Source organism: Mobula birostris, chromosome 5 (genome assembly GCF_030028105.1).
Source record: "Mobula birostris isolate sMobBir1 chromosome 5, sMobBir1.hap1, whole genome shotgun sequence".
Classification (NCBI taxonomy): domain Eukaryota; kingdom Metazoa; phylum Chordata; class Chondrichthyes; order Myliobatiformes; family Myliobatidae; genus Mobula; species Mobula birostris.
In genome coordinates this window covers 112,809,768-112,832,016 of record NC_092374.1, presented here as the reverse complement: position 1 = coordinate 112,832,016, position 22,249 = coordinate 112,809,768, and the positions used below count along the sequence as shown (strand labels likewise).

General features: G+C 42.2%; 1 pseudogene; it reads left to right on the top strand.

The window, feature by feature from the left end:
• Window positions 1-1,702: 1,702 nt before the first annotated feature.
• Window positions 1,703-22,249, top strand: part of LOC140198397 (DNA annealing helicase and endonuclease ZRANB3-like) — a 64,383-nt pseudogene continuing 43,836 nt past the window's right edge.

Genomic DNA, 22,249 nt, shown 5'->3' with positions numbered 1-22,249 from the left:
CCTTGTAGATGTGCTCAATGGTGGGGAGGGCTTTACCCATGATGGACTGGGCCGTATCCCACTAATTTTTGTAGGATTGACCATCCAAGGGCATTGGTGTTCTCATCCTAGGCTATGCAGGAACTAGTCAATATACTGTCCATCACACATCAATAGAAGTGTGCTGAAGTTTCGGAGGTCATGCTGAATCTTCACGAACACCTGATGAAGTCGTGGCACTGCTGTGTTTTCTTTGTAGTTGCACTGATGTGCTGGGCCCAGGACAGGTCCTCTGAAATGATATGGTTGAGGAATTTAAAGGTGCTGATCTCTGATGAGGACTGGCTCATGAAACCCTGGTTTCCTTCTCCTGAAGTTAATAATTAGCTATACAATGGTAACTATTTCATTACCATCAAAATAAACGTAAGCCAGAGGTTCAGAACCTTTCTATGCTGTGGACCAATGCCATTCAACAAGATGTCTGTGGACTCCAAGTTGGAAACCCTAATGTAAGCAATCTTGTTAGAATATTTTCAAGTCATAAGTAAATAATCTGCTTAATCTTCTTTCACTTTTCTCACAAGGGCTTTATAAGAAGGACTCTGATGAATATAATACAAAAAGCTTTATAATTAGAAAATGCATCTTATCCCAGTGTTTCTACCTTCCTTGTTCAAGAATTACTGACTATAAATGCCAATGCTTCACAAAGCATGGAGAAAGTTACAACAATGCAAACAGAATGGATGAACTTATCTCAGCAGTGCCATGATTGAACGGTTGAATAAAGAAGAATTCAGCCTAGTATCGTCCTTTGTTCCACCATGTGTGCTCTGGTCAAAATGTCGATCTGCCTGCACATGGCCTCTACCCCTCTATTCCCTTTTTATTTATGTATTTGTCCAAATGCCTCATAAATGTTGCTATTTTATCTGCTTCTACTACGTTTCCTGGTGTCGAATTCCTCTACCTACAATTGTGTGTGTGAAATTACTTCCCAAATCTCCTTTAATTTTCCCCCTTTCACATTATACATCTTAAACATCTTCAACACTTCACTCAGCCAGACTGCTGTTCCCACATGCTTCAAATCAGCCATCATCATCCCTGTACCAAAGAACTTTATACCTTCAGAACTAAATGATGACTACCTGATGGCACTGACACAAATCATCATGAAAATTTTTCCACGGCTGGTAATGGCACATATCAAAAACTCCATTCCTGCCACACTGGGCAATCACCGGTTTGTTTACTGTCGGAACCGCTCTACAACCGATGCCATAGCTCCTGTCGTACACCCGGCTCTCACACACCTAGAAAACAAGGACGTGGATGTCAGAATGCTGCTTCTGGATTTCAGTGTGGCGTTTAAAGTTCAAAGTAAATTTATTCTCAAACTACATATACTATATGTCAACATATACGACGCTGAGATTCATTACTTGAGGGCATTCACAGGAAATAGGAAAAAACATGATAGAATCAAAGAAAGACTGCATTGAACAGGACGGACAACAAGCAATGAGCAAAAAAAAAAACAATAAATTGTGCAAATGTAGAAAAGAAAGAGAGAAAAAAGGAAGTAATATTTTTTTATTTGTTTAACTTAGAGATACACCATGGAACAGTTCCTTCTGGCCCTTCAAACAGCCCAGCAATCCCCAAATTAACCCTAATAACAGGACAATTTGCAATGATCAATCAACCAACTAACGGTATGCCACTGGACTGTGGGATGAAACCCGAGCACCCGGAGAAAACTCATGAATCCTACTGGTAGGATGTACGAACTCCTTTTAGGGATATCAGGATTCAACTGCAATTTCCGACGCCCTGAGCTGCGATAGTGTCATACTAACTGCTATACTACCATGCACCCAATAATAAATAAATAAATAAATAAATAAGCAATGAATATTGAGAACATGAGATGAAGAGTCCTTGAAAGTAAGTCCATAGTTTCAGTGATGGAAGGAGTGAAGTTCTCCCCTCTGGTTCAAAGCCTGATGGTTGAGGGTTAATCACCGTTCCTGAACCTGGTGGTGAGAGTCCTGAGGCTCCTGTACCTTCTTGCTGATGGCAGCAGTGAGGGAGAGCATGGGCTGTGTGTTGGGGTCGCTGATGATGGATGCTGCTTTCCCGTGACAACGCCCCATGTAGATGTGCTGTCTGGTGGGGAGGGCTTTACCCGTGTTGGGCTGTGCTGTATCCACTACTTTCGGTAAGGTTTTGCATACAAGGGCTTTGGTTTTTCCATACCAGACCATGATGCAACTAGTCAATATACCCTCCACCACACATTTACAGTGAATTGTCAAAGTTCTAGATTACAGGCTGAACCTTAGCAAACTTCTAAGGAAGTAGAAGGGCTGCTGTGCTTTCTTCATAATGGCACTTACGTGCTAGAGCCAGCACAGATACTCAGGAATGATAACACCCAGGAATTTAAAGTTGCTCACTCTCTCCACCTCAGATCCTCTGATGAGTACTGGCTCAACAACTTCTGGTCTCCTCCTCCTGAAGTCAATAATCATTTCCTTGGTCTTGCTGACATTCAGTGAGGGATTGTTGTTGTGGCACCACTCAGCCAGATTTTCAATCCCCCTCCTATATGCTGATTCATCACCATCTTTGATTCGGCCAATGACGATCAGCAATCAGCAATCATGAATAAGGCATTGGAACTGTGCTTAGCCACACAGTCATAAGTGTAGAACAAGCAGAGCAGGGGGTTAAGCACACAGCCTTAGACCACAAGACAGGAGTAGAATTAGGCCATTCAGTTCATCGAGTCTGCTCCTGCATTCCGTCATGGCTGATCCCAGATCCCACTCTACCCCATACACATGCCTTCTCACCATATCCTTTGATGCCCTGACTGATCAGGAAATTATCAACTTCTGCTTTACATACATCCACGGAGTTGACCTCAATCGCAGTCTGTGGCAGAGCATTTCACAGATTCACTACTCTCTGGCTAAAAATATTCCTCTTTAGATTACTAGATTGGATTAGATTAGATTATGAGGACACACAGTCCTCTTTTATTGTCATTTAGTAATGCATGCATTAAGAAATGATACAACGTTCCTCCAGAATGATATCACAGAAACACAAGACAAACCAAGACTGAAAAAAACTGACAAAAACCACATAATTATAACATATAGTTACAACAGTGCAGAGCAATACCGTAATTTGATAAAGAACAGACCATGGGCACGGTAAAAAAAAGTTTCAAAGTCTTTCGGAAGTCTCAACTTCTCACGCAGATGGTAGAAGGAAGAGAAACTCTCTTCCTGCCATGAACTTGCAGCGCTGCAAACTTGCCGATGCAGCGCCCTGGGAGCACCTGACCACAGCCGACTCTTGAGTCCGTCTGAAAACTTCGAGCCTCCGACCAGTCCTCCGACATCGAGCACCGAACACCATCTCTGCCGAGCGCTTCGACCTCCCGGCCCCAGCAACAGGCAATAGGCAAAGCCGAGGATTTGGGGCCCTCCCCTCCAGAGATTCTCGATTGCACAGTAGCAGCAGCAGTGAAGCGGGCATTTCAGAAATTTCTCCCAATGTTCCTCCGTGCTTCTCATGTCTGTCTCCATTAAATCAGGATTGTGCACGGTACCTACTTAACAAATACGATATCATTTCGGAGTGGCCGCGCGGGCTGCATTGCGCTGCCATCTTCTCCTCCCCTCCATTTTATCTTTAAAGGGTCACCCCTCAATTTTGAGGCTGTGTCCTCCTGTTCTGGATACCACCACCATAGGAAACAACCTCTCCACTTCCACCACGTCTAGTCCTTTCAACATCGCATAGGTTTCAATGAGATACCCCCAAGATATTCTTCTAATTTCCAGTGAGTACAGGCCCAAAACTTCCAAACGCTCCTCATACGTTAACCCCTTCATTCCAGGAATCATCCTCGTGAACCTCCTCTGGACTCTTTTCAATGACAACAGATCCTTTCTGAGATATGGGATCCAAACCTGTTGATAATACTTCGCGTGTGATCTGACTAGTGTCTTATAAAGGCTCAGTACTATCTCTTTGCTATTATGTTTTATTCCCCTTGAAATAAATGCCGAACTTGCATTTGCCTCCTTTACCACAGATTCAACCCATAAATTAACCTTCTGGAAGTCTTGCACGAGGACTCCTAAGTCCCTCTGCACCTCTGATGTTTGAACCTTCTCCCCATTTAGATAATAGTCCATCCTATTGCTCCTTTTACCAAAATGCATTGTCATACATTTTCCAACACTGTATTCTATATGCTAATTTTTTTGCCCATTCTTCTAACTTGTCTAAGTCCTGCTGCAATCACATGCTACCTCAGCACTACCAATCCCTCCATCTATTTTCGTATAATTCACAAACTTTGCCACAAAGCCATCAATTCCATTATCTAAATCACTGACAAACAATGTGAAAAGCACATTTTCAATACTGACCCCTGAAGAACACCACTAGTCACTGGTATACAACCAGAAAAGGCCCCCTTTATTCCCACCCACTTTCTCCTGGCTGTCAGCCACTGCTCTATCTATGCTAGTATCTTTCTTGTAAGGCCATAGGATTTTATCTTGTTAAGCAGCCTCATGTGTGGCACCTTATCAAATGCCTTCTGAAAATCCAAGTAGGTGACATCCACTGCCTCTCCTTTGTTCACCCTGATTGTTACTTCTTCAAAGAATTCTAACAGATCTGTCGGGCAAGATTTTCCTTCACGGAAACCATGCTGATTTTAACTTATTTTGTCATTAGTGTCCAAGTACCCCGAAACCTCATCCTTAGTAATGGACTCCAACACTTTCCCAGCCACTGAGGTTAGGCTTATTGGCCTATAATTTCTTTTGCCTTCCTCCCATCTTAAAAGGTGGAGTGACATTTGCAATTTCCCAGCCCTCCCGGACCATGCCAGAATCAAGTGATTCTTGAAAAATCATAAGCAATGCCTCCGTTATCTCTGCAGCAACTTCTCTCAGGATTCTGGGATGTAGTCCACCTGGCCCAGGTGACTTATCCACCTTAAGACCTTTGAGTTTGCATAGCACTTTTTCCTTTGAAATACGAGGGGTGATTGATAAGTTTGTGGCCTAAGGTAGAAGGAGTCAATTTTAGAAAACCTAGCACATTTATTTTTCCTACATTTACACACTTAGTCCAGCAGTCGTGGAGCATATGGATCTCTTCGTTGTACAAGTGGGTGTCTTGGGCCTCCAGAAGTGGTCCACAGCAGGGGTGATTGATAAGTTTGTGGCCTACAGTAGAAGGAGATGAGTTATTAACTTCAAATTTTCTGCATTTTCACTCAGAGTTGAATTGCACGTGCATGTAACGAGAGCTGTATAACTCATCTCCTTCTACCTTAGACCACAAACTTATCAATCACCCCTGCTGTGGACCTCCTGGAGGTCCAAGACGCTCTCATTACATGCACGTGCAGTTCAACTCTTTGAGTGATAATGTAGAAAGTTTGAAGTTAATAACTCATCTCCTTCTACCTTAGGCCACAAACCTGCTGTGGACCACTTCTACAAAGAAGGGATCCGTATGCTCTACGACTGCTGGACTAAGTGTGTACATGTAGGAGGGGACTATGTTGAAAAATAAATGTGCTCAGTTTTCTACCTATGTCATTGGTACCAATATGTACCACGACTTCTGGCTGCTCACCCTCCCTTTTCAGGATTTTGTGGATGCGTTCAGAAACATCTCAGACTCTAGCATCTGGGAGGCAAACTACTATCCATGTTTCCTTTTTGCATCCACAGAATTGCCTATCTGTTCCCCTGACTATGAAGTCCCCATTACTGCTGTCATCCTCTTCAGTTCCCTACCCTTCTGAGCTACAGGGCCAGACCCAGTGCCAGAGGCATGGCCACTGTTGCTTCCCCCAGGTAGATCCTCCCCAACAGCACTCAAAATGGAGTACTTATTTTTGAGGGGGATGGCCACAAGGGTGTTCTCCACTATCTGATGTTCTCCTTTCCCTCTCCTGACAGTCACCCATTTATCTGTCTCCTGTAGCCTTGGGGTGACTGTCTCCCTGTAACTCCTGCCTATCACTGCTTCACTTTCCCTAACAAGCTGTAGGTCATCGAGCTGCAGCTCCAGTTCCCTAAGCTCCCTCTGAGAAGCTGCATCTCAATGCACCTGGCGCAGATGTGGCCATCAGGGAGGCTGGGAGTCTCCTGGAAATCCCACGTCTGACACCTGGAACACAACATTGGCTCTGCAGATGTACCTGTGTGATGCCTCTGCTTTGATGGAGATTGTGGAGGAGATGTTGAACTGACTGTGATCTGGAAATGAGGAAATCAAGGATTCAGTTGCACAAGAAAGTGTTGATATCTAGAACTTGAAGCTTATTGATTAGTTTTGAGGGGACGATATGCCGAGCTGTATTCAATGAAGAGCATCCTGATGTATGCATCTTCACATAGGTGCTCCTGAATTGAGTGAAGAGCCAATGGGATGGTATCTACTGTTGACCTGCTGTGACTATAGGCAAATTGGACTGGGTCCAAATTGTCTCTCAGGCAGGAGTTGATATGTTTCATCATCCTACCTCTCAAAACACTTCACCACTGTGGATGTAAGTGCTACTGGGTGGTAGTCATTGACGCAGTTACCTCATTCTTCATAGGCACCGGTATAATTGAAGCCTGCTTGATGCAGATGGGTAGCTCGGTCTGCTGAAGCGAGAGGTTAAAGATATCAGTGAACACACCAGCCGATTGATCAGCGGAGGTCTTTAGTTCTTGTCCAAGTACCCCGTCTGCTTTCCATGGGTTCACAGTCCTGAAGGGTGCTTTTATGTTGGCCTCACAGACTGAAATCACAGGGTCATTAGGGGCTGTGGGAGCTCATGAAGGTGTCTCCATGTATTGATGGTCAAAGCGAGCATAAAAGGCATTGAGCTCATCTGGGAGTGAAGCCTTGTTGTCACCTCTATCGTTTGGTTTCAATTTTTAGGAGGTGATAGCATTCAAACCCTGTCACAGCTGTCGAGCATCCTTCAGTAATTCAAGTTTGTTCATCACCATTTTTCATGTGAGATGGCTTCTGGAGGTCGTACCTAAATCCTCTTGTAGTTAACTTGATCGCCAGAGCTGAACGCCACTGTTTCGGCCCTCAGCAGATTGTGCATCTCATGGTTCATCCAGGACTTCCAGTTCATGAAGACTCTGAATGATTTTGTGGGGTCACCTACTTCAAGGATTGTTTTTTATGAAGTCCGTGTCAACCGTTGTGTATTTGTTCAGGTTCTCTGATAAGTCCTTGAACTTGGCACCATCTACTGAGTTGAAGTAATCCTGTAGCCACTGCTCAGCCTCCTCTGACCACCTCTTCGTTATCCATTTCTCTCGCACCTTGCTCTTTCGCCTCTGCCTGTCTGCAAGTAGGAGAAGGACAGCGAAGTGATTGATTTCCCAGAATATGGTACCGTAGGCATTCCTAATCGTAGTGTAACAGTGGTCGAGTTTGTGGGGACCCCTGGGGCTGCAGATGAAATATTGATGATAATTGGGTGGAGATTTCTCCCCACGATTGAGTGCACCTACATGAAACGCTGTGGCAGGAAAGCAGCATCCATCATCAGGGACCCCCACCATCCAGGACATGCTCTCTGCTCACTGCTGCCATCAGGACGAAGGTGCAGGAGCCTCAGGACTCACACCACCAAGTTCAGGAACAGTTATTACCCCTCAACTATCAGGCTCTTGAACCAGAGGGGATAACTTCACTCAATTTCACTTTGCCATTGTTGCAACGTATGGGCTCACTTTCGAGGGCTCTTTATCTCATGTTCTTGATATTTGTTGCTTTACTATTATTGTTATTATTTATTTCTTTTTGCCTAGTTTATTGTCTTTTGCATACTGGGTAAATGCCCAAGTTGGTGTGGTTATTCATTGATTCCACTGATTATTATTCTATTATGGATTGAGTTTGCCCTCAAGAAAACCAATATCAGGGTTGTACATGGTGACATATATGTACAAACGTTTGTACTTCCGTTATACGTTTACTTTGAACTTTGAAGTTTGAAGTCCCTGACAATTGTTTGGATGGCAGTGGGGTAGGCTGTTAAACGAAACATTTCAGTACTCTGAGGCGGGTTGTCATGCCTAGTTTAGTATTGGTCAGTATACTCTTCATACTCATGAAGGTGTCTTTTGCCATCCTTATTCTTTTTTTGATGTCCATGTCACACCTGCCATCTGATGTCACCCAGCTTCCTAAGTAGCAAAAGTTCTGTACTTGTTTTATGTCTTACCTGTTTATTCTCAGCCTGCAGATAGGATTCTCCTTCTTTTTGGATATCACCATACATTCTGTCTTTTTGCAATTGATAGACCCATTTTTGCACTTTCTTCAACAACTATATCAATTAAGTTTTGTAGTTCTTCATCCAAAACTTTATCCAGTTATGTTATATGGATCAGAATGTTGGACAATATCTAGTAACATGAGGAAATGAATTGAAGCAGCAGAAATGTGTTTTTTGAGGAGGATGTAAAGAATATTATGGACAAAACGAATATCTAACGAGGATGTCATGAACGGAGCAAGCACAAAAAGAGAAATAATGCATGAGATCATGAAAAGGCAACGCAATTTCATTGGACATGTGATTAGGAAAGAGGAGTTAGAATGTATGGTAATTATGGGAAAGATTGAAGGGAAGAAAGCAAGAGGAAGGCAAAGACAAATGATGATGGAGACAGTAGCCAGAGAACTGGAAATGAATACCAGTGAATTGATCCACTTGACCCAAAACAGAAGTGTGTGGGCCATGGCAGTCAAAGCTCAAACTGGGCACGGCACCTGGTGATGATGGGGTAGGCTGTATCTTAATTGTGGCTCTCAGTATATCGAGTGCTTATTTAACATCTGCCTTTGGCTGCAGTCAGGATCATGGAGAGAACTGTCTTGGTAAGTAGATTGGTTGGCATTTAATCATCAAATGTTCCATTCAACACTATTGTCCTAAAGACCTTGCTGAACAAACTCCTACTCCTCAGTCAGAATACACCTCTATGCAACTGGGTGTTGGACTTCCTAACCAAAAGAGCTCAGATATTCAGGATGCGCATCCGCTTCTCCCTCTCCACCATCCTCAACACAGTTGCCTCCCAGTGCTGTGTGTCGAGCCCACTCAGCTGCCACACAACTGTACGCCCAAACACCCGAGTAATGGTGTTGTCATGTTCGCCGATGATACCACATGGTGGGGCTCATTGCCAACAACGATGAGACGACCTACAGAGAGGAGATGGAAGTGCTCAAGGTCTGGTGTCAGCAAATGACCTCTTCCTCAGTGTCAACAAGACAAAGGAGATGGTTATCGACCTCAGGAGAACTTGCATCACACATCCCTCTGCACCACCGCAGTGGAACCTGTAAGCAGTTTCAGGCTCCTTTGAGTGCACATCTTATACAACCTCTCATGGTCCCAAAGCACATTCTACACAGTCAGGAAAGCTCACCAACACCTCTGCTTTCTGAGGAGGCTGACAAGAGCTAGACTTTGCACAGATATACTCATGTCATTCTCGAGATGCACAGAGGAGAGCAACCTATAGCTGCATCACTGCTCAGTACGTAAACTGCACTGTGGCAGGCAGGAAGGCTTAACAACGGGTTGTCAAAACGGTGTAACGCATCACCAGCCACCAGTCTACCCACTGTCAAGGCACATGAACAGAAAGGTACCAGAAAATGGCCAGTAATGTCATGAAGGATCCCACCCACCCTGCTCATGGACCTTTCGTCCCACTTCCATGAGGAAGGAGGCTACGTAGCATCCACTCCAGGACCACTGGACTGAAAAACAGTTACTTCCCCCAGCAGTAAGGCTCTTCAACACCTCCACACCCCCAACCACCATTACTTTACCATTCTCTTACGTACAAGCACTCTTATGCCTAGCATCACTTTATTGACAAACAATCAATCTATGTATATATGCTAACATGTATTTATTTTTATTCTGTTTTTTAATACTATTGTGTACTTTATTTTATTATGTTGTTTTTTGTGCTGCTTTGGATCCAGTGTAACCATTATTTCATTCTCCTTTACAGTTGTGTACTGAAAATGACGTTAAATAATCTTTAATACCTTTTCCCTCTTAATATTTGACTTTTTTTTCCTGCGATGACTATGACTACCTTGCCTGTCTATGGCTGCAGTCATCTTTTATGCACTCATGTCACCCCTTCATCTCCAGCGCTCCTGAAGAAACAATCCAAGTTTGTCCAGACTTTCCTTGTAGCTTGCCTCACTTAGCCCTCTCCAATTCATGCTCACAAAGGTCTTCTGTACCCTCTCCAGAGCCTCCTTATGTCACAAGTATGGAGCACGGGTGGACCCAAAAGCAAGATACAAACACGTTTTGTAGCGTTAACAAGAATAGAATTTATTAATCGTTACTTGGAAAGCAGGGGAGCAAGGATAGTTCAGAGGGAGATCAAAGAGTGAGAAAAGCAGAAGCGGGAATAAGCGTGGCAAGACTCGGACTTGGACTTGGAACTCGGGACCTGGACCTGGAACTCAGGACCCGGACTTGGAACTCAGGACTCAGACTTGGAACTCGGAACACCAGAGCCTACTTGCTTCGGTGACGTCTGATGACAATCTAGCTGTAAACCCGACACTAAATACTGCCTCGTTCAGCTGAGTCTCAAGTGCCTTTAATTACAGAGCCCAAGAAACACGGGGAAACAATGAATTAAGGAAAACAAGGAGTCAACGGTCCTGATCGTGACACAAAGTAAATTTAAAGGGACCCAGGGAATAACCGATCAGGACCATGACACCATACTTGTCCTGTAATGTGATGACCAGAATGGCACACAATCCTCCAAGTTTTGTACTGCTGCAACATGATTTTCAGTCTGGTTTACCCAAGGCCAGCATACTGTCCACTGTCTTAACCAACCCTGTCTACTTGTCTTGCTATTTTCAGGGAGCTGTTGGCCTGTTCCCCAAGGTCTCGCTGTTCATCAGATCTCCTTAGGGTCCTGCCATTTACTGTATATTTTCCCCCACAGAGGCCATCCCCTAAAATACAATACTTCACACTACATTGGATTAAATTTTCTCCTTCACCGTTCTGTCCAAATTTCCAACTGAGCTACATCCTCCTGTATACTTTGAGGAACTTCTTCACTGTCCACAGCTCACCAGTTTTCATGCAGTGCGCAAATACCGCAAGATAACCAAGTCATGTCATATGCACCGTGGTGTTTTATAGACTGGCTTTCAAAAGCCTGCTGTACACTTTGTATTTCCAACCTCAACAACTATCTATGAGCCTGTTTCCCCTGAGCACCAATATTATCTTTTGATATTTGCAGATCTACTTAAATGCTTATTTAGTGGTATGGTTGATGCTGTTATGTGTATAATGAGGAAATTTGAAAAATATCACCATTTGCAATAGATCAGGGAGAGTATTCAACTTCTCTTGTGGAAATTAGCATATTTATTCAACTGGCTTTTGAGTTTTTCACTCCATTGAGAATATTTAAGGATATAGAGGAGATCATTTAGAAATGATAAAACACTAGGGAGTGCCTGATGTAAAGCTTTTGAAATGCTATGATTGAACCTGTCCCCACCCCTTCTGGCAAACTGTTCCAAATACCCACCACCATCTCTGTGGGGATAAACTTGTTTCTCAGATCTCCTTGAAATATTTCTTCCCTCACCTCAAAGTGCAGGGGAATCTAAAACTACCCTATCTTAAGCCCCTCATAATTTTACAAATATCAGTGGTCAGCCTGGATTACTCCAGTCAGAGCAATTCCAGCCTATCCACTTTTTGTAACTCCATTCTACGCAGCATCCTTGTAAATATCAGCAGTACCACTTCACATCCCTTCCTACCCTGGGATGTACAGAACTGTACACATTATCCAAAGCATAATTACAAGCCAATGAATTGCACACACTATCCAAAGCATAATTACAAGCCAATGCCTTGTACAGCTGCTACAGGCCAATCCAACTCTTACACTCAATCTCCTGGTCTGTGAAGGCAAGCAAACTATTTCATGTTCAACATGTTGCCATTTTCTGAAAGCTATGAATTTGCACCCAAAGTCCCTCTGTACATCAATGTTTCTAATGTCACTGCCGGTTACAGTGCGTATTAGGTTGTGCAACAGAAATGTTTAAAATCTGAGGGAAGCACTAACAAGAAAGTGGTGAAGAATAAATAATGGACCTCAAAGAAAACTATTTCAGTCACGATTGGTTTTAATAACTTGGATGGACTGCAAAAAGCTTTTGCGTTATTTTCTGTCCATAAGTTAAGAAAACCACTTTAATAAACTTGAGTATTAGTTCTCAGTATAGAAATTCATAGTTCGCTTTCTTGTAGTCTAGATACAGATTGCAGAGCTTTAACAGTAGCTTTTAAGCTGCTTCATATTCAAAGGCTGTCAAGCTGGTTGCCCAAGCAGGATCAGCCCTTGCTGAATCATCTGGCTGCCTTGTGGAAAACAAAGGGTGACTTTTATATTACTTCGATTGCAATACTTGATATTGTTAGCCAACATGAAAGGTAGGTATTCGAACTTTTATATTTGAAATACATAAATATATATTAATATTTTTCATGCTTATCTTCGCATATATGTATGTTTCTGTTTCTTTATGTTATACAAAAGTTTAGTAACATTCACAATGCAGATTATAACATCCATTTTTATTTTGTTTGAAAATAGAAAGTTCACTAAATCTCATTTAGTTACAGCATAGAATAAGACTGTTCAGCTCAAAGTTCAAAGTAAAATTTATTATGAGAGTACGTACATGTCACCACGTACAACCCTGAGATTCTTCTTCCTGCGGGCACACTCAGCAAATCTACAGAATAGTAACTGTAGAGAGGATCAATGAAAGAGCAAGAGCATAGAAGACAACAAACTGTGAAAATGCAAATAGAAATAAATACTGAGGGCATGAAATAACAAGATAAAGAGCCCTTAAAGTCAGGTCATTGGTTGTGGGAACATTTCAATAAATGAGTTTAGTTATCCTCTTTCGTTCAAGAGTTCGATGGTTGAGGGACAGTAACTGTTCTTGAGCCTGGTGGTGTAAGTCCTGAGACTCTTGTACCTTCTACCTGACTGCAGTAGTAGGGAAAGAGCATGGCCTGGGTGGTGAGGATCTTTGATGATGCTCTGTGTTTCATGTAGATGTGCTCAATGGTTGGGAAGATTTTACCTGTGATGTACTGTGCTGAATCTACTAGCTTTTGCAGGATTTTCCATTCAATGGTATTGGTGTTCCGATACCAGGCCGTAATGCAGCCAGTCGGCACTTTCCACCACACATCTATAGAAGTTTGTCAAAGTTTTTGGTGACATGCTGAACCTCCGCAGACTTCTAAGGAAGTAGAGGTGCCGACATGCTTTCTTTGGAATTATATTTATATGGTGGATCCAGGACAGGTCCTCTGAGATAGTGACACCCAGGAATTTAAAGTTACTGACCTCCACCTCCTATCCACTGAGAACTGGCTCACAGACCCTGGTTTCCCCCTCCTGAAGTCTACAATGAGTTCCTTGGTCTTATTGACATTGAGTGACAGGTTGTTATTACACCACTCAGCCAAGTTTCCAGTCTCTCTCCTGTGTGTTGATTCATCACCCCCTTTGATACAGCCTACGACAGTGGTGACATCAGCAAACTTGAACAGTTTTGCACAGAACTGTAGTAATTTTCTGTATTGCACTGTACTGCTGTCACAAAATAAGACAAATTTCATGACATTTGTGAGTGATGATAAACCTGATTCCGATATGGGTCTCTATTGTGGAGTGAGAGTGGGAAGTGGACAGGGAGAGGGGAGTCATGGTTGGGAAAAGGGGAAAGGAGAGGGGAGGGAGCAGGTAGCACCAGAGAGACATTCTGTAATGATCAATAAACCAGTTGTTTAGAATCAAATGACCTTGCCTGGTGTCTCAGGGCTCGGTGTCTGCACCCGTTCTAACCCCTCACCCACTCCCCTGCCACCTGTCCCTCACACCTCCCACGGCACTCCACCCTCACCATTCCCAACATCCATTGCTTTGGCCAGATTTACAAACTCACTCTCTCACTCTCCACTCCACATTGACAAATACTGTACTGTGCCAAAGTCTTAGGTACCCTCACTCAATATATATGCGTGTGTGTGTGTGTGTGTGTGTGTGTGTGTGTGTGTGTGTGTGTGTGTGTGTGTGTGCGCTGAAGACTTTCGGACACTTCTGTATTTTGCTGGTTTAAAGAGAAATGAATGTTGGATGAATCTCATCTCCCAGCCCTATATCCACAGCCCTGTTGTATGCTATGCCTCTTCAAGTGCTTAGCTGCATACCTTTTACTTACTCTGGTGATAGTTTCATCCCCAGCGGCAGGCTGCAAGATCTGTGCAGCTTCTCCAGTGCTTCTCTATAATCTCTCTGGTGTTATGACTAGATCTTCACGCTGTTTGAGAATCAATGTTCACTGCTAGAAGGGTACTTTGAACAAGCTGCAGATTTGAAGGCACAATTCTAGATATATAAGAACAGAGGAATCTTTGGAGGGTGGGTTTGGGAATATGATATAGTTTGTTTAAAGTTTGAATCAGATACAGAATTGGATATTATCAACAGATATTGTAACCTGTTTCTGTTGGTGTGTCGAGGTCAAGAACCAAGTAAGCCTGGAGTGAAAGCAAAAGAACCAGGAATTACTCTTGTTTTGCACAGTGTGCAGTTAGGGGCTTGAAATGGCAGGGGCAGCAGCAGAGGAATATTTAACTGTAGCACTCAAAAGGGAATTAATTAAGAACCAGAATGGGGGAGGGCAGTGAAGAATTTGCAAGGGTATAGGGAACAGCAGAGGAGAACATGGCATCAGAGTCTTGCTCGTTGCTCTCAGGTGGAACTGGTGTGAGCTCAGCAGGCCGGGGGCTTCCTCACAGGCTGTGCTTTGTCTGGGATTTCGCTGTAAAAGAGCCTAAAGGAGATGTTGCGCACAGCAAAATGTATTTTTTGAGTGACCCCTTGTGATGTACTGTACTTCAGTCAGTCTCCACAAATCATTTCATATTTATATATTTACTTAGAACATGGAAGAATGCTACTGGGCCCTACTAGTGTAGAGTATGGGAGCTGCTCGAGTGGGCCAGTCAGTCTGATTTCTCTGCAGTCCATTTTCTTTCATATATTCAATGACTCTTCCCTGATTCTCCTGTCACCCACTGGTTGTGATATCCTGTAGCCAATTAACCAAACATTACGTATTAGAGAACCCACACTATCACTTGAGAATATGTAAACGCCATACACCTTGCCCAAAGTCAGGATCAGTCCTGGCTCACTCACTGGAGCTCAGCAGCAGCAGCTCTGAGTACTTGATAACAGACCTATTCCAACACTCTTCTCAAGGATGAATTGTCCCCTGTGCATATCAGCCATTGAACAAGTGAAAATATCAGGGGCTGAGGGGCCTACTCCTTTGTAGAAACCATAGAAACCATAGAAAAACTACAGCACAGAAACAAGCCTTTTGGCCCTTCTTGGCTGTGCCGAAGAATTTTCTGCCTAGTCCCACTGACCTGCACACGGACAATATCCCTCCATACACCTCCCATCCATGTATCTGTCCAATTTATTCTTAAATGTTAAAAAAGAACCCGCATTTACCACCTCGTCTGGCAGCTCATTCCATGCTCCCCACTCTCTGTGTTAAGAAGCCCCCACCCAATGTTCCCTTTAAACTTTTCCCCCCTCACCCTTAACCCATGTCCTCTGGTTTTTTTCTCCCCTTGCCTCAGTGGAAAAAGCCTGCTTGCATTCACTCTATCTATAACCATCATAATTTTATATACCTCTATCAAATCTCCCTTCATTCTTCTATGCTCCAGGGAATAAAGTCCCAACCTATTCAACCTTTCTCTGTAACTGAATTTCTCAAGTCCCGGCAACATCCTTGTAAACCTTCTCTGCACTCTTTCAACCTTATTTATATCCTTCCTGTAATTTAGTGACCAAAACTGAACATAATACTCCAGATTCAGCCTCACCAATGCCTTATACAACCTCATCATAACATTCCAGCTCTTATACTCAATACTTTGATTAATAAAGGCCAATGTACCAAAAGCTCTCCTTACGACCCTATCTACCTGTGACGCCACTTTCAGGGAATTTTGTATCTGTATTCCCAGATCCCTCTGTTCTACTGCACTCCTCAGTGCCTTACCATTAACCCTGTATGTTCTACCTTGGTTTGTCCTTCCAACGTGCAATTCCTCACACTTGTCTGTATTAAACTCCAACTGCCATTTTTCAGCCCATTTTTCCAGCTTGTCCAAGTCCCTCTGCAGGCTCTGAAAACCTTCCTCACTGTCTACTACACCTCCAATCTTTCTATCACCAGCAAATTTGCTGATCCAATTTACCACATTATCATCCGGATCATTGATATAGATGACAAATAACAATGGACCCAGCACTGATCCCTGTGGCACACCGCTAGTCACAGGCCTCCACCCGGAGAAGCAATTCTCTATTACCACTCTTTGGCTTCTACCATTGAACCAATGTCTAATCCAATTTACCACCTCTCCATGTATACCTAGCGACTGAATTTTCCTAACTAACCTCCAATGCGGGACCTTGTCAAAGGCCTTACTGAAGTCCATGTAGACAATATCCACTGCCTTCCCTTCATCCACTATCCTGGTAACCTCCTCGAAAAACTCCAATAGATTGGTCAAACATGACCTACCATGCACAAAGCCATGTTGACTCTCCCTAATAAGTCCCTGTCTATCCAATTGCTTGTAGATTCTGTCTCTTAGTACTCCCTCCAATAACTTACCTACTACCGACGTTAAACTTACCAGCCTATAGTTTCCCGGGTTACTTTTCGATCCTTTTTTAAACAACGGAACAACATGAGCCACTCTCCAATCCTCCAGCACCTCACCTGTAGACAGCGACATTTTAAATATTTCTGCCAGGGCCCTTGCAATTTCAACACTAGTCTCCTTCAGGGTCTGAGGGAACACCCTGTCAGGTCCCGGGGATTTATCCACTTTAATTTTCCTCAAGACAGCAAGCACCTCCTCCTTTTCAATCTGTACAGTTTCCATGATCTCACTACTTGTTTCCCTTAACTCCATAGACTTCATGCCAGTTTCCTTAGTAAATACAGACGCAAAACGCCTATTTAAGATCTCCCCCATTTGTCTCTTTGTTAGTTGAATTTGGAATTACTCTCAACAATTGATGTCCTATTTATAATCTCTTTCTCCAGAATGTTGGTCATAATATGGCCTTTACTTGTATGCTCTGATGTTCAATAAGAATGCTTGACAAGAACTGGAAGAACTTGCTGCCGTCTGAAATGAGAAGTCATTTATCAGCAGATGTCAAAGGTTGAAAAGTTAAAGTTTCATTTTATTGTCAAGGTATGCATGTGCAATACAACTCTGAAAGTCACCTTCTCCAGATAGCCATGAAACACAGAAAAAACCGCGGGAGTCAATGAAAAAAAAAGACATCAACCCCATCCCCCCGGCTCAAAATGGAAACAGAAAAAAAACCTCGCAAACCCCAAACCACTCCCCCCGGCATAGAAAACAGCATATGGATCATTAATCCCCAAACCCCCGATCCCCTCCCTCACAAGAAATATAGTGACATTAATATCAAACATCCACCTCCTCTCCCATACACAAAACCTAACATTTCGCCCATCCGGAACCCCACCTGGTAATCAGCAACAAGGAGGAAAACACAGAAAACGGAAGGAGAGCAACTACAATCCAATAATCAAATAAATCTTAGAATTTCAAAAACATCCTCTCGTCAGAAATAAGAAGAGTAGCCACTCAAACTCAGTCGTTCTGTGAAGAGCGACTGGTGTGCCGTGGCCATCACCACCCAGCTACCAGCTGCCTCAACCTGCGGCCTCTATGGAGAGTGACCTCTGACCTCCTCCGCATTCGCCTCGATGCTTCATCCTTCATTGGTGCTTCGAAATGGAGCTGACCATGGCCCTGTGTCCTGTCTCTTGTCTTCTGCGTGAGGCAGCCCGTGCTCGCAGTCCTCTCCGGGGACAGCAGAGCGCTAGATCATTCAATCAAACTCCGAAGTTCACATCACAGGCTCTAACAGTTTTCAAAACACAATCAATACAAAAAGAACATGCCTAGGGCATAGATAAAGAGAAAGAATTGAAGAGATTGGCTATCTGGTAGATGCCTGAGAAATTGTTCTTCGCTGGCGTCATCTTGACCGAATGTCCTTATCTTGTAATTCACAACCAATATTATTAATGCATGGGATAAAATGTAAAACACATAAAGCACTATATATTTACTTTTCCTTATACATTTACAAATAAGCTCTTTGAATGGGAGAAATGAAGTCGTTTGGAATTTGCAGTACATGAAGTCTAGCTTTCTGGATCCGTGAGTCATCTCCTGAACGGAAGAATATGGAATGAAATTCTGTAATATTGATTCCTTTACACATTGCTGAAGCGAGATAAATCTAATTTTATAGAATAAATTTTAACCCCTGGTAAATAACTTTCCAGTGATTATCTCTATACAAGTGTGTTGTAAAATGCAACAGTCCAGAACAACGTTTTGATCTGTAATCACAATTATTTTTTATCTTGTGCAGGAGAATTCCAGCCAGCAAGGTTACCTTTCTGGGTTCTGGCCTTTTGATGAGTGGTGTATAGACTTTGGTAAATGATTTATATGATCAAAAATTTCAAGTTGTTCTAGAGGATGAGTCTCACTACATGAAGACACGTAATGCAGTAGGAAGCACAATTTCGGTGCCTGTTCCTATTGTAGAACAGGTCACTGAGCAATCCTGCTTTCTGGGACTCCTGCTCTCAGTTGCCTGAAGAGGTGAGCCTCCTTATTACATTTTAAAGGAGGATACAAAACTGGTTGATGGTCATTGAAGCAAACCACCTCTGTGAGACACAAACTAAGTAATTCAATGTTGCTGCAATATCATAAGTGTTTCTGTTTGTCATTGATTGATTAGTAATTGCAACACATTTATAATACTTTGGAAGTTTCATTTAATCTATTCACATATTTATTATTAAGCCCAATGTTAGCAGATAACATTTTAAAAAGTCTTTCAGTTGCATCTTGGATCATATATTTGATTTTCTGTTGTCTGTGAATGCCACAAGTCCATGGCCCTGCACGATCACATCATTCCAGTGCTGGAACTGGTGCACATGTTGACCCTGAATTGAAACTTGCAGCAGGGTGAATATTTTTAATACTAACTGACTGGAACATGTTCCCAAGACATCTGTTGTTATCTAATTACAAAGCCTATTCTTTCTCTCAGACATTTAATACACAGTAGAAAGAAAACATAGCCACCTTGTGATAAGCATAGTAAGAATGGTCAATTATGTTATGTTATTTATAAATAGTTTGATTAAAAAAATTGGAATGTGTTTGCATTGAGTGTCCACTTTCCTTCGTTACTCAGATACATTCACAAGCTGGTTGCATTTATCCAAACCTGATGCTTTCACTTCAACAGTTGTGCCACATATCAGACATACGCAGAGGCATAGTTGCAGGCATGTCGACAGACAGACATGAACATATGCAGAGATGCTTCCTTAAATACAGCTTTAAGATGTGCTGTGGGTATTAAGCACAACGGTTACATAAAACCAAATACACCTTGCTGGAACAGAAGGAATAGGAACAAGATTAAGTCATTGAAGCTCCTTCGGGCCTGGAGCTGAATGATTGATCAGATCTGATTTTAACTGAAGCTGACTGTTATGGACAAAATGCTTGTCTGGGACATATGGCAGACTGCAATTGTCACAAGTCCTATATTAAGAATATTCCAATTATACTTGTGTCTTAGCCTTGACTGCCTGAACAAAGCTGCTTGTGTAATATATCACCATTACATTGCCAAAGTGTGACGAAGGCAAAAGATTTACATCACAAAACTTTATTTTGATGCGATATAATGAGGCGTGTAACTAGTCAAATAACACATCATTTGGCAATATGTCCACCCGCAAATTCTGGATTTTTTAAAATGAAGATTTGATTGAGTTTTTTAAAGATAAAAGCACAGATTTTTAGCAAACAAAGACACGACAATAACAATTTATCTTCCTTCCCTAAGTATGAAGGAATACAGGGTGGAAAAACAAAATGTTTCCTCCAGAAAAGGGAAAACTTGATTTTAATACTTGGATCTAGTCTCGATGAAACTAGTGGTTCAGTTTGTTCTTTTATTTGTGTGGAAAGTTTTGGGCCTGTCATACACCATGGAGATGGTTCTGATTTTATAAAGAGGTTATTTATGAAGCTGAAGCATCACACTAAAGGGGCTTGACACTGTTGCCTGTGTCCTCTGCTTCTGTCTGTTAGTTTAATGTCATAATACTTTTATTTAAATGTGGACGATTAACCAACACGTACAACATGCCTATTAACATGAATTAAATATTGCATCAGCACAGAAGATGGCCAACTGCTTCTCCATCAAAGTCCTTCTCCCCATTATTTGAATGCCAAGCTGGAAGAGCTCATCTTCCCTTGTGTGGTGGTGCAGGATAAATTTAGTAAGCTGAACTGTGCATTCATGCAATGCCAGAGCAAAAAAAGAACTTTGTATAGTCTGGGACCATTTGGCTTGGAGCATCGCTTGTTAATCCCGTTCTTGCACATCAACTAAAACCTTTTCACTTGCTTTAAAGCTATATTTTGTCCTATTCTTTCTGAATAGAACTCTTTTCAGTATAAAAAAAACACACACACACAGTGCTCTTATCAAATCTTGAAGGATGCTTCCATGTTGTATAATATTAGATTGTTCATGAAGCTCAGGAAATGAAATAATCACACTTAAATAATTCAGTTTTATATTCAATTTATTCCAAATTTTGTCATAATTTAAATTTTAATTTCTTCATTGCTAGGAAAGAATAGAAGTCAAGAGTTTGCATGTGTTGACCTAGGTCCCTGAGAAATAAATTGATCCTGTCTATTTTCACAATCAGAGCACAGATAATTTGAAAGTCTTGCATGCAAAGCTTTACATTCATTTTTCTCCTTGCTAATTGCATGCAACTCTTTATGCAGATTAATTCATCAAAACATTTTTTTCTACATTTAGAAAATGGTATAGCATCTGACATAATAGGAAGATGTAGATTAAATTATTAACATGTCAGATAGTCCTTGTGAAAGTGAAATAGGCTGAGGTCTTTGCATTGGAACTCTTAGCAATCATCTGGTTCTACATGATAAAATATGAAAATCATGCTTACCAGGGAATAATGTTCAATTAACTCATTCAGTATTAGCATGCGGTTTTCATGATTGATGATCTCATACAACATTCAGTTTAATGGGAGATTACAAAGTTAGATTATTTCTTACTCATATTTTTTGATAATGGTCTATTCTTGATATCCAACAGAAATAAAAATATAAGTACAGATGTCTCTGGATCAACTGCTTCTGAATGGGGTTTAATATAGATGGTTACTTGATGGCAGACCTGGATATGGTGGCCCAAAGGAACATTTTCTGTGCAGTACCTTATCAACTATATCTGTAACCTAATTAACAAGTCCATCACATTACTTCAAAAAGTTTTCTGTCATGAAGTCTGCACTTGCTTGCCTTAGTTAATCTTTCTTTCAAGTGTGTATTCCGCATCTCATGGATCAATATTTCTTAAGCTTTCCCACCACCAAAATCGAACTGAAGTTGCTGAGATTTTCCTTCCTTGTATTCTTGAACAAGGGAGCAAAGTTTCCTCCTCTCTCTTCAGCCCTTTTCCAGAGATCATTGCAAGATTATGGTCAGGGACCCTGCAATTTCAAAATCATTGGATGCAGCCCATCCTAAACTGATGGTTCATTGGCCAATTTTCCAATTCCAAGCAAGTCTGAGCTGACCATCACTCACCCATTTATCCACTAAACTCACCCTGACATATCTCATTCTCCCTGCGTTCCCATCAATCCCTGCCATTCAGATTCTTCCACTCATAGGAGGAACAAGGAACCTTCCAGTTGGCACATTTTTGGAATGTGGGAGGAAACAAGCAGAAAACGGGGAGAATGTAAACATTGCATATCAACAGCACTGGAGGTCACCATTAAAACCAGGTCACTGGTGCCACTGCTCTTCTCACCGTCTCCTTCACTGTTACTGTGGAGGCACTTTCTTCCCTGG